Source organism: Amblyomma americanum, chromosome 1 (assembly GCF_052857255.1).
Source record: "Amblyomma americanum isolate KBUSLIRL-KWMA chromosome 1, ASM5285725v1, whole genome shotgun sequence".
In the NCBI taxonomy this organism is placed as follows: domain Eukaryota; kingdom Metazoa; phylum Arthropoda; class Arachnida; order Ixodida; family Ixodidae; genus Amblyomma; species Amblyomma americanum.
In genome coordinates, this window is record NC_135497.1 from 280,686,938 (window position 1) to 280,697,901 (window position 10,964).

Here is a 10,964-nt window from a genome sequence, read left to right on the forward strand (position 1 = left end):
ACACGCGAACGGGAACTCTTCGAGAACCCCTGCCCCTGAACATACATGCATACTATGAACGGCCTGGAGAATGGAAGCTGGGTCGCCAGGCTCGTCTAGCACGAGTTTCACTCCGCGCACAAACACTTCATGCGTCACCGCGTCGTCAGTTATAGTACACAACACAAGCTTCTCGACGCACAGAACACTCATGTCCGGCCCGGGTATGCACACGCTGAACGCGACTTTCAGTGGCACACCACTGAACACGCGTTTTCCCCAGCTCTCTGAAGGCAGGGCAATGTCCATGTGGTTGAAAGCAAGTCGACAGTCGGATGTGACCATCGCGGACTCATCCGACTCCTCACCTGGAAGCAGCTCCAGCTCCTCGCTCATCCGTGGTCACTTTCCTGGCATCGCAGACGGTAAGCACAACCTCTCCTTGGGATTTCTCTTCTTAGGAACGGGCTTTGACAGGTACGAAGGCACATTTGGGAAAATGGTCGGAACGGCGCCAGGCAGAAGGACCGGCCTCGTTCTCTCGAGGCGCACAGTTTTGTTGTCTATAATATGCTCGAAATGGCGCGACACGAACTGTTTGTCGAAGTGGAGCTCGCACACGGCAGCGTTGCGCTCAAGCGGCTTGTCTGCTCTTGGTATATTGCGCTGCCACTGCTGAAATACCTCCTCTTCTTTCGGCACACCGATCAACGAACACTTTTCCTTGCATGATTTGTACCCGCTCTTGCAGCCGGGTACAAAACAGTGACTCTGTCGTCGGCTCATCGTGGATCCTCAAAGTAGCATTTGCACGAAAAAGCAACGCAACACGCCCGCACCGCGCACGCAGTTGAGGCTCCAAGCATGCATTTCACGTGGTGGCCTGACGTGTAAGCAGGAGAGCACGCCACCTAGCGGAAGCATCGCCAAGCGGATTCAACGCTTCCCATAGGCGCCGCTTGGCGGTAATCACACTTCAAGTATTCTAGGCACTGTACTCGCGGCTCCTGTCTTCGCCGGCTGGGCGAGGAAGCGACGGGGAGACCCGCTCCCGTATTCTCGTCCCATCCGGCCTCCGGAGTATCCCTTGCCCTAGCGTGGGCGTACATTCGCTCGGAACCTTGCTGGTGAATCGGACGACCTCGATTCATTAGCGTACCTTGTTGCTAGCTGGCGTTATTGTTGCTGTAGCAATAAATGCCTGTTTGTGTCAGCCAATGTGTCGTTCCTTTGTTCCCTCAGAGCAAGGCCCGCCGTGATTGGCGTGCGCTCGGTAGCGTACGCGTTCACGGGGTGGGGTCCGGGCGGCTTTGAACCGTGTCAGCTGCGATTGAACGGGGAGAACGTACTTATCTCCCCGAAGCAAACCCCACAAATTTCAGATATTTGCTGGAAGAGGTTGTTTCTGAATGCGCAAGAAAAAAAAGGGAGGTGGTCACCAATGTCTACCGCAAGACGTCCCGCAGTAAAAGGTACACTATAATTCATAATGAAAAGGTCGATAGTAGAGAAAATTTAGGAGTTATGCGTGTAGGTCTATTGATGACATTTTGGAAGCCCGCGGCTTTCATTATGGTCATGAATTCTTGTTGTACCGAACTATTAGTGCTCATGTCTATATTAAAATCGCCTCCTATACAGGATAGGTAATGATTAGAAAAAAAATGTTATTTCCCTATCGAAAATGCGAAAGAATTCGATTAAATTGCCTTGTGGTGGGTGATAGACAACGGTAAAGATTTGTCGGGCAGATTGGACTGTAAGCATCTCGATATTCTTGTCGTTCACACAGTGGTTTGATAAAACCTGACACGAGTAGTTTTCTTTTGCTAGAAGGGCAACGCTCCTACCACGTTTCGAGCTGCGATTAAGAAAATGTATCGTATCCGGGAATCCGAATAACATCGGTATCGAAACGATACCATGTTTCCGAGAGCATGATTATGTCAAATGAACACGCAAGACTTGTCAAAAGATTAGTTAGTTCATCTTACTTATTTAGAGCAGACTGCATGTTCAAATGTAGGACTTGTAAGCATTTACCGCGGTAGTTTTTTCTTAGATAGTAGTTGAATTCACATCGTGTGAGGAGTGGCGTCTCTTCCATACAAGCGAAAGAATCGGGTAAAAGTTGATGATCGATGGCATTCACTACGTCATTTTTGACAAATCATCCTGTAGATATAGCCGGATCACTTTGGATTCATGTCTGGCGTGCGTAGATAGCACCATTTCTCGTCCGCACGTGTTCCCAGGCTATCTCCTTTCCCAGCTATCTCCCACGTCCTCAACAGTCAGTCGCATTTTTTTTTGCAGCATAACATCACGTTTTGTTTTGGACTTGAATCTGGCCACGATGTTAGATTTGCCAGAGCTGGGAGTGGGAACACGGTGCGCAGCTTCAACATCCAAGCTAGTTATAGGTTCCTTAACTGCGTCCCCAAGTGTTGACAGGATCAAATCGATATGTTCATTCTCTTTTTCTGGGACACCTTTGATTTCAATGCTCATGTTTCGAGAGTATTGTTCAGTTGGCACTAGCCGTATCTCAAGGTCCCGATATTTTTTTCCAAGGCAGCACATCGAGAACTGAGCTCCTTATTTTCGCTCATTAGCTTTGAGTTTTTCACTATTTCAAGCTCCAGCTTTTTCTGCACTTCCTCAAAGTCATTTTGTGTATACTCAGTGCTGCTGGTCAGCTCCGTTTGTTCCTTTTTTACCTCCCGGATTTCATTCCGGAGGTCGCATTCGCTAGTTTCAAGTGAAGTCTTCAGTCCTTTTTTAATTCTTCCTTAATCATCATGATCTCATTACGGAATTCCTCTTTTGATTTCATGATGTCCTTAGCCGGTTGTGGTTTATGGGGGTTTAACGTCCCAAAGCGACTCGGGCTATGAGAGACGCCGTAGTGAAGGGCTCCGGAAATTTCGACCACCTGGGGTTCTTTAACGTGCACTGACATCACACAGTACACGGGCTTCTAGAATTTCGCCTCCATCGAAATTCGACCACTGCGGCCGGGATCGAACCCGCGTCTTTCGGGCCAGCAGCCGAGCGCCGTAACCACTCAGCCACCGCGGCGGCTAATGATGTCCTTAGCCATTCTACCACACACAAGTAGTGCACGTGAACTTCGCAGCAGCAGTGCTGCCAACAAACAAACAAAAATTACGTGTGCCAGTACTAAGCTGCAGAAGAAAGCAGGGGAGCTCGTTAGATGTGTCTTTCAGGCTGTCGCTGCTGCTGCCAAGTGACCAGGCCGGCCGGCGAATGCTCCTTATGTAGTATTTGGCTTCTCACTGTATCCAATGCTGACGATCGCGAGCGCCGCTGACGAATAACGCCTCCTGGCGCCGGTTGCCTCCGATGATGTCGTGTAGGCGGATGTCGGACGGTCCGAGCAGCTTAGCAGGGGTTACCGGAACCGATGCTGACGATCACGAGCGCCGCTGACGAATTAATCCTCCTGGCGCCGGTTGTCTCCAATGCGGTCAATAATCGTGCGTAAGGGCATGTGCTGCTTTGTAGGCGTATATCGGGCGGTTCGTGCAGCTTGGCAAGGGCGATCCTGCAGAAGAAACCAGGAGAGCTCGTTAGATGTGTCTTTCAGGCTGTCGCTGCTGCTGCCAAGTCTGGTGGGTGTCCCTATGTTTTTCATTGCTTTGGATTTTTTGCCAATGTATGCTGCACTGCTCAGTATTAGTGGGCATTGTATTGTGAGATACGTACTGGATTTCTTACACTGCTTGCTTATTCAGATTTGCGAGAGGCTTCTGTTTGCTGTAGTCGTTCTTCACGCTGCCTGTGATTCAGTTTCATGCCTGTTCTTATTGCTGGGCTGAAGTTGCACCTGGTGCCTTTCAGCCCATAGTTCTTATGGTGCATGAAGGTGTCTCCTTCCCTGAGAGCCGTGTTAACAATTAGTCAACATTTATGCATACATTCATTGTGTGCTGCACGCTGCATGGTGAACTTTGATAGCTTCCTTTCCTTTCATTAACAGTCACTTGTAAATTCTTGAAGTTTGGAGACCGACGCAGCTGCTTGCCTTCCAGGTGACATCACTGGTAGCTGTAAGACAGCACTGTACCAGTCTTCTTGCGTAGACGGCTAGTGGTAACGACTCTATTATCTATTCCATTGGCGTTGCCTAGCTTATAAAAGCTCCATCTTCAGTTGAAGTAGCCTTGTTGTCCTCAGAGCGCAGCATACTGTTGCTGCAGGTCATACCTTAAGCTACGATGTTTCTAAGTTTTGTTATTATGATCTGTTTTTTATATATCCGTTGTGTCATGCTTTGTTCAGGGTTCACCTCGTGGGAACTAATTTCTTCGCTTTGCTTTCCGGCGCTTCGATCTTTTGCAGTCAGATTGATTGCTTTACACAGTACTTGGTTCACAGCATTAGGTAACTCATTTTTAGTCCATATACACAACATAAAAGGTAATGTGCGCTGACAAAGTGCCTTACTCTGCTCACTGCGGTAGTCTGACTTACCGCAGATGTTATTAAAACACTGCTAAGTCAATCAGAGCATTCTAAAGGCCGCAGACAACTGGAGAAGCCACATATGCGTGGGGATTAACGTAGTACGATAATAAAACAGATTTACATGACACGCACGCCTGTATACAACCGGTATGGATACCATTGGGTTGCCACAGGCACGGTTAGTTTTACACAAAAGTACCCCTTTCAGCTAATCCAAAAAGGTGCCTTGAGTTCTGATCACCCAAATGATGTGATGATTTCAAAATTTAATGTGAGCCTTGTAATAGATCACTGTACGTGTACTATTTGGGGTTCGGACTGTGGTAGACAGCTGACTTTTAACCTCGTATTGACCCTTAGCTGGCCCTACGTAACATCATTCTAACGGATTAACCCAGTCAATGCAGTTAGGAATCGGGCATCATTCTGAAGTTTTTGCTTAGAGAAATTGAATAAACCCCATTCGGAACTATATGTTTCCTCAGAAGTAACTAACAAAAAAGAAAGCTTATTGATTCAAAAATTATTGAACATACAGAAGGAGATATTCTGTGAAATAATAATTATGAGGTGTTCACTGTTTCTTCAGCCGGTTGGCAGCAGTAGCAGCCTTTCAGACCCTAGGAGCATACACTACCTACCACTTTCAAGCGTGCACACTAAAGCGCTAGAAAAATAATTGCTTGCTTGCTTAGAGGCCCGGACATGTTTGGACTCAGGCTCGCCCCGATCAATCCCCTCAGAAATGTGGGCTAGCAAGCACGAGCCCGGAGCATGACCCGTACATATGTTTGGTCACGTCCTTCTGCGCGCTAGTATCATTTACTACCAACACCGCGGTGCGATGAAGGTTGCGTGAACATGGTTTCGAACGCGAAGCGATCCTCAACTGCTGCATTGAAAAACTGTCTTTACTAACTGCTGCCGTGTACGTTTAGTTTCGGAAAAAGTTTTATGCGGATCTAGTGGCGAGCATGTACATACGGTTCGCGGAATGTCTGCATTGTCATGCAAGTTTAAGAGAGAGTACAAACACCAGAATCGCATGCAATGATCAAAAGTCGGTCACGGACATTTTCGATTCAAAAAAGCATTTCGCTGCTTGCTGTGCAGGCGTGTCATCATAAAATTGCTTCATGTACACAACTGTTTCCATGCTCGAAGCGGTTTGTGCCAAGCAAAGACCGTTTATATAGCTTGTTGGAAATTGAACTTAGATTCATTTTTGTAATATGGCGTACGCTAATGCCGCTTTCGGAAGTTCGTACTGCAGTCAGGCGGGCACAAATTGGGGTAATAGTTGTCCCCGTAAACTCAGTAATGAACTAAAATACATTAATTCACTTTTATTGCATGAAGTTAGCGTGCATATTTATATTGAGAACATATATTGGAGGCCGCCGCGGTGGCTCAGCGCTAACGGCGCTCGGCTGCTGACCCGAAAGACGCGGATTCGATCCCGGCCGCGGCGGTCGAATTTTGATGGAGGCGAAATTCTAGAGGCCTGTGTGCTGTGCGATGCCAGTGCACGTAAATGAACCCCAGGTGGTCGAAATTTCCGGAGCCCTTCACTACGGCGTCTCTCATAGTCTGAGTCGCTTTGGGACGTTAAACCCTCATAAACCAAACCATATATTGGAGGCAGTTGCTTTTGAGGGCTATTCCGTTTTGTACAATTTTAGTGACGCGCTTGTGTTCTGAGATGTGCACGACCAAATTTTCGGCCCAGTTCCTCTACGCATGCGAGACAGCGGCGCTCGGCGTGAGTCACCTCCCTCGTGTGACGCAGCTAGCTGTCGCATATAGCGCTCGGTTGCGCAAGAGTGTGCAGCGAGCGGCGACGCGGATGACGTTGCCAGCGTTTTCCTTCTTGGCGATCGAAGCGCATGGATCACTGCTCGATCGCCGAGGAGGAAGACTATTTCTTTAATAGATTTCTTCTACAACCAGTAGAGAGACGCATTGCCGCTCACTGCACACTCTTGCATCGCGGTGTACCGTACGGAACAGCTGCGTCACATGAGGGAGGTGCTTCACGCCGAGATCCGCAGTCTCGCATGCGTAATTAGACGAACTGGGACGAAATTTTATACGCGTGAATCTCAGGACACAGGCGTGTAACTGAAATTGTACAAAATGAAATAACCCTGGAAACAACGGCTTCCAAGTTCTGAGTATAAATATGCACGCTAACTGCAGGCAATCGACCCTTTAGAAAATTTAGTGCCATCTGGTATGTGGCGTGCGAACTGTGGTGCCTCCGCCATTACTTGGGCATACGGACGCATTGAAAGGTACAGCGCCCAGCGCAGCCACAAGAAGCGCAATTTTCTTGTTTCTGTGTCCTAGCCATCTTCCTTGACATTGGCTCTCTGCTCCAAGCTACAGTCGCGATGCCGGCATGCTGCTGTGTGCCTTTCTGCAGCCGGCGCGGCGAAAGAGACGCGCACGGAAAGAAGGTGTGTATCCAGAACACGGAGCGCATGAAACAGCTGCATGCTTGCTCCTTCTCGTCCGTGACCTGTTAGTTTTCCCGTTAAAATAAATGGTATAAGTATTGCAAGAACCGCGAAAAGTTCCTTCTACCGTGTAGCCTTTCCGCTGTATAGTGAACACAAATATAAAGGTGCTACCTTCGGTGCACTCGAGCAGATGCATTGTTTCCGATGCTGGCGACTGTTTCGGCGCGTCACAAAATCAAAACGTTGCTCATGCGCACTTCTTTTGGATTTGCTAGCATCCGCGTCTCAACCATTCATAGTGAGTTCTGTGTGCGCGAAAAAAAAGCACGACGATGCGGCGCGGCGAGGAGCGCCGTCGTTGTCTCCGTTGCGAACCTGCAGCAAACGACGGCGACATAAGGGGAGTGCAGCAGCAGCAGCAGCGGGGTTTTCGTTGGGTCAGTGCCTGCGCACTCCGGCTTTACAAACACTCCCGTAATCTGTCGCCTTGATCTGAAGTGAGCAAACCGCGAGTGATTTTGCACCGACGGCTAGGCGCACCGGCACTGCTGATCGAGCACCCGTACCCGGATCGACGCGCATTTCGCCCTGCAGTGCACCTGCTCGTAGTCGAGTCCGCTCCAAGTGTTGTGAGCCCTCATTTAACGACAGTACGTTAATTTACTAAGTTAAGCTAAGTTTTGCAGCTCTTCCTCACAGTCACGGCAAAAGGAATATTTTCTCCACGGCAATGGCGCTTACCCAAACCGGTTCGCTTGCTGAGGTGACGACAGATCATGGGGAGGAGCGCACAAACTGGAAGCCTAAAACAGAGCATAAGCGGCATGCATTTCTGGGCTACGGGAAACATTTTTGTGAATGCAGAACCTAGCACGACAGCGCCGTTCATCGCTAGGGTCTTCGTTCGAAATTTTGTGTGCATAGAGCTCAACCTTTAACAGCCTTATTAGTGAGTTCAAAGTCGTCCCACTAGCTTAGTAGTAATTAACGGTACGCGGGTGCGCTTAGACACTTAACTCTGCTACCGCGCGACAGATAAACTTTTCCTGTGCATACGCATCCCCGGAGCTCTCTGCCAGACTGAAGCACATTCGCAGACAAAATATTATGGGCCACACTCTGTGCCTTCAACTCCTGCCTCGCATTTATTAATGAACATAAGAAGGTTTTCTTCCTCTATGTGCAAGTGCACGTGACACTTGAAGGAGTATGAGACACTACATTAATATTGCTAGATGATGCTTAGACGACCTTGATTGCACAAGCGTGGTCCACATTATTCTGTCAACTGCATGTACTTAAGAGGTGAAGAAAATGTTCATTTTTTCATTTCTTTTCCTTGATGAATACACAAGAAGGCATCTGATACCATTTTTCAAAGCCAATGTTTATTTATGCTTTTACACCAGCACCTTGGCCAATTAATAAGTGGGCTGTACTTTTGCAGGTCTCTTGTCTAGACTTCCCCACAAATCCTGGTTTTAAAAAAATGGATTGCCGCAATAAGGAGAGACGAGGGCAAGGAGTTCCGCATAAACAAGCACACAAAAGTGGGCTCAAAGCACTTTGCCGATGGTGACTTTTATGCGAACTATGCTACCGGCACAAGGTGCCTCAAGGATGATGCAGTGCCAAGCATATTTAGTTTCGCACACAAGCAAAGTAAGGTGCAAAGGAAGTCACCGAAAGAGCGTTGCGTGCAGAATGTTGCTGTGAATGGAGAAGTGACAACAGCCAGTGGAATGCAAGCTGACGACATTTGTGATGAACTTTCTGGAACGCCTCATGCACCAACATCATGTCTGGATGCTGAAAAGGACTACAGCTCCTTGAAATCACAGCCGCCTCGATGTACACGGGATTGCACCAGACAAAAAGAACAACAAGATATGAGGTAATCATTCACAACAGTGGTAATCACTCAGAACAGAATGAGCTGAAAGTTACCGAAGAACAACTCCGACATGCTCATGTCGAACTTCAAAGAGCAACACAAGAAACAAAAGAAAAGGAAAAAGATACAAAATCAGTAAAAGAAATGCTGTTTCGTACCAGCAGAGAACTGGAACTCACCAAAGCAACATAGAGAAGCTTGAAAAGAAAGTTGAGTTTTCTATTGACCGATTCAAGCACAGTGATGATGACATGAGATTTTATACCGGTCTGCCATCGTATGGAATGTTTAAAACAATTTTAGTTTTCTTTAATCCAGGAGAACAGGGAGAAGACATCAGACTCAAATCTTCATCACAAGCACACCCATCTCAGGCAGGTAGGCCAAGAAGCCTGACAGTGGAAAATGAGTTTTCCCTTTTTCTTATAAGAATGCTCCTTGGACATTGTGAAAAGGACCTTGCTGACAGGTTCTGTGTGTCAACTGCCACAATATCAAGAATCTGTATTACCTGGGCCAGTTTTGCTTTCACTAAACTAACACAGATATCTCTGTGGATGTCAAAGGAACATGTTCAAAAGGAAATGCCACTTTCCTTGCAAGGAAAGTATTCTGCAACTCGAGTCATACTGGATGCAACAGAAATTAAATGTCAGGCAGCCAGCTCACTTGCACTGCAGTCGGCAACATTCTCATCGTACAAATCAGCGAACACCTTCAAAGGACTGATTGGCATCTCGCCCGATGGTACAGTGACCTTTGTCTCCAGTTTGTTTCCAGGTTCTATTTCTGACAAAAAATGTGTGAGCAAGAGTGGTTTCTTGGCCCTTCCTTTCAATTATGGTGATGTTGCCATGGCAGACAAAGGTTTCAAGATTGAAGAAATGCTCGAGACAATCAACGTGGCTTTGAACAACCCGCCTTTCCTCAGATGAGGTCAGTTCAGTGAAGAGGAGATAAAATAAAGGGAAGAAATAGCATCCCTGCGGATACATGTTGAGCGACGCATACAGTGCATCAAAAGTTTTGAAATCTTCGATAGGCTGGTACCGCTTTCTCTGGGCCCCATCATAAATGAAATGTGGATTGTATGTGCTACACTAACTTCCAGTTTCCGCTGGTGCAACTATCTGATGAGTGAATTTTTGACAAATCTGCTCCTGCCATAATAAAAGGCAAGCTTTGCTCTCCCTTTTCTGAGCCTTGATGTTATGTAGTATGTGACAGCAAATAAGTGATGCTTGAAAACTGACAATAGACTTTGTGAATAGGGTAGCTGTACAGCCCATTACCCGTTTCCACACAACCATGACATTCTTTATTTACACAGACATGAAAGAAGACAAAGGTTACAGGATGCAACACACAGAATACAATGTACATGCCAGAAAATATGAGTTATCAGTAAATGCACCATGCACCCAATACACATTACGACGACACAAGAACTGAATAATATAAATGTCAGTGCTCGAAGTTCGTTATTCTCTCAGGTAAAGCAACAAGGTCTCAGTGGTCTCCTTCATCCCTTGTTGCTTGGTTACCAGAGAAGCACACTAAGGAAGTCTGGTTTGAAAAACCCAATTTGGCACACTAGCAGCTTTACGACATAACAACACAACAATAAGCAAGGACAAATGGAAGGATAAGGTTGTATAGACAGGCATATGAAGGTGGAAGTCGCAACTGCCATAAAGAGAGACATGAATGTCAGCAGTGACTTGGACACTCCAAACTGGTGGCTGGATATCCATCGAACCGACAGAACAAGTATTTGTGCACGCACGGGGCACAAATGAATATCTGTAGTGATTCCCGTGTATTTTTCAGAGTTTATTAAATATTCGCATGTATTTTCCAGTGTTCATTAAATATTTTCATGCTTGTCACCTCCTTTACATAACAAACTATTCTATTCTCTGTCACATAAGACATGCCCCAAAGGAGTACAGACACCAAACTTTAGTTGCTAGGTTTTCTTCATGGTTCATACCACACTAGTAAATACAGGCCATGCGGTACTCGCCAACTATTTCTGGCTGTTGCGGCAGGCTGCCTTTAGTGATATAGTGAATAAAGATGACAAAGCAATTATGATGAAGTTTTCATGTCTCACAGAGCTATACTTAACTCACACA

The 10,964-nt window shown here is 46.8% G+C and overlaps 1 pseudogene; it reads left to right on the forward strand.

The window, feature by feature from the left end:
- The first annotated feature begins 8,791 nt into the window (after nt 1-8,791).
- Nucleotides 8,792-10,304, forward strand: LOC144097385 (uncharacterized; annotated as a pseudogene).
- Nucleotides 10,305-10,964: the final 660 nt, after the last annotated feature.